We start from the raw sequence: 2,706 nt of genomic DNA, 5'->3' as shown, positions 1-2,706 counted from the left end.
TTTTACTCTATTTTTATTTTTTTGTAATTGTGCTTATAAGTGATATGCTGTGAACAGTGTCTGAATGCACTTGCAAGCACTTGACCATAGCTTACAGTGGTAATAGGAATCTTAGTATTTTATTTGGTGACCCTGTTGTTTTCCTTAGTTTTCATATGCTTTTTGAAGATGTTTCTGGAGGTGGTTTGACCCATGCAGACATCTAAGAGTTACCTGTTCACTTGTCATTATCATTGAAACTCTCTTAAGCTGTATTTTAAGAAGGATTATGGAACCTTCTGCTTTCCATCTGTATGACATGCAAACTGATGCCCATGACAGTTAGGCTTACCCCAAAATGCCAACCCATCTGCCCCACCAACTTAAAAATAACGAATCAATTACCATTCCTGGTAGAAGCTGTCGTACTGTAATAGTAGTTACACTTCTAATTCCTTGAGATTTTTATAGTAATTTCTCTTCACAATTTCTACTTAGGACTTAAAAGAGAGTTTTGTGAATCTAAAATCTCTCCAACATACCCTGTCTTTGCTTTGAATCAACATATAAATCTCAATATTTGATTGAGAAATCTGTAGAAAAGATTCTTCAAGTGTGGTCCCTGACCAAATTGGCAGCATCAGCGTCACATGGGAACTTGTTAGAAATGCAGTTCTAAAGTCTCACCTCAAACCTACTGAATCAGAAACTCTAGTTATAGGGGCCAGCAATCTGTATTTAATAAGCCTTCTAGGGTATTCTGAAGTAGGTTAAAGATCAAGAACCACTGGTAATAGAGTTAATGTGTGCATATTGTTGAAGTCCTACTATTCAAGTGCTTGCATATCTCAAGTCAGTATAAAAGTTACAATACTAAATTTTTGGTGTTTTTTTTCCTGTCCACACATGTAATAATTTTAGTACTGCAAATTAGAGCAAAACAGAGCCCAGTGAACCCAAAATGGAATTCCTACTTCATACACATTAATTAGTTGATAAGCAGCATTTGAGATTGTTCTCTAGTTTCTTTCCCAAATGTGTACAATAATGTTCTTAAATTTTTTATTCCTGTTTGGCTTTGTTAATTCTTAGGACAAAGGTTCCACTTATATCTATGTCATACATACATTGAATGCATTAATAAATATTTTTGGGAGGGAGCACCCAAGATGGTTGAATAGGAACAGCTCCAGCCTCCAGCTCCCAGCGTGAGCAACACAGAAGATGGGTGATCTCTGCATTTTCAACTGAGGTACGGCTTTATCTCACTGGGCCGTGTGAGACACTTGGTGCTGGTGAGTGGGTGCAACCCAAGCAGCAAGTGCTGAAGCAGGGCAAGGCATCATCTCACCTTGGAAGTGGAAGGGGGAAGGGAATTCCTTTTCCTAGCCAAGGGAAACTGAGACACACAACACCTGGAAAATTGGGTAACTCCCACCCTATACTGCGCTTTGCCAAGGGTCTTAGCAAATGGCACACCAGGATATTATATCCCACGCCGGGCCCGAAGGGTCCCACACCCACAGAGCCTCCCTCATTGCTAGCACAGCAGTCTCAGATCTAACTGCAGGGCGACAGCGAGGCTAGGGGAGGGGTGCCTGCTATTGCGGAGGCTTAAGTAGGTAAACAAAGCCACCGGGAAGCTTGAACTAAGTGGAGACCACTACAGCTCAAGGAGGCCTGCCTGCTTCTGTAGACTCCACCTCTGGGGACAGGGCATAGCTAAACAAAAAACAGCAGACCTCTGCAGATGTAAATGTCCCTGTCTGACAGCTTTGAAGAGAGCAGTGGATCTCCCAGCATGGAGGTTGAGATCTGAGAATGGACAGACTGCTTGCTCAAGTGGGACCTTGACCCCTGACTAGCCTAACTGGTAGACATCCCCCACTAGGAGCAGACTGATACCTCATACCTCACACGGCAGAGTACGCTTCTGAGGTGAAGCTTCCAGAGCAAGAATCAGACAGCAACACTTGCTGTTCAGCAATATTCTATCTTCTGCAGCCTCCACTGCTGATACCCAGGCAAACAGGGTCTGGAGTGGACCTCAAGCAAGCTCCAACAGACCTGCAGCTGAGGGTCTTGACTGTTAGAAGGAAAACTAACAAACAGAAAGGACACTCACACCAAAACCCAATCAGTACGTTACCATCATCAAAGACCAAAGGCAGATAAAACCACAAAGATGGGGAAAAAGCAGTGCAGAAAAGCTGGAAATTCAAAAAATCAGAGTGCATCTCCCCCTCCAAAGGAACGCAGCTCATCGCCAGCAACGGGAAAAAACTGGATGGAGGATGACTTTCACGAGTTGAGAGAAGAAAGCTTCAGTCGGTCAAGCTTCTCAGAGCTAAAGGAGGCACTATATACCCAGCACAAAGAAACTAAAAATCTTGAAAAAAGAATGGAAGAATGCATAACTAGAATAACCAATGCAGAGAAGTCCATAAACGAACTGATAGAGATGAAAACTATGGCACAAGAACTATGTGACAAATGTACAAGCTTCCATAACCAACCCAATCAACTGGAAGAAAGAGTATCAGTGATTGAAGATCAAATGAATGAAATGAAGCGAGAAGAGAAGTTTAGAGAAAAAAGAGTAAAAAGAAATGAACAAAGCCTCGAAGCAATATGGGATTATGTGAAAAGATCAAATCTACGTCTGATTGGTGTGCCTGAAAGTGACAGGGAGAATGGAACCAAGTTGGAAAGCACTCTGCAGGATAT

Source organism: Rhinopithecus bieti, unplaced genomic scaffold (assembly GCF_001698545.2).
Source record: "Rhinopithecus bieti isolate Rb0 unplaced genomic scaffold, ASM169854v2 scaffold_5149, whole genome shotgun sequence".
Classification (NCBI taxonomy): Eukaryota; Metazoa; Chordata; class Mammalia; order Primates; family Cercopithecidae; genus Rhinopithecus; species Rhinopithecus bieti.
This window is presented reverse-complemented; position numbering follows the sequence as displayed.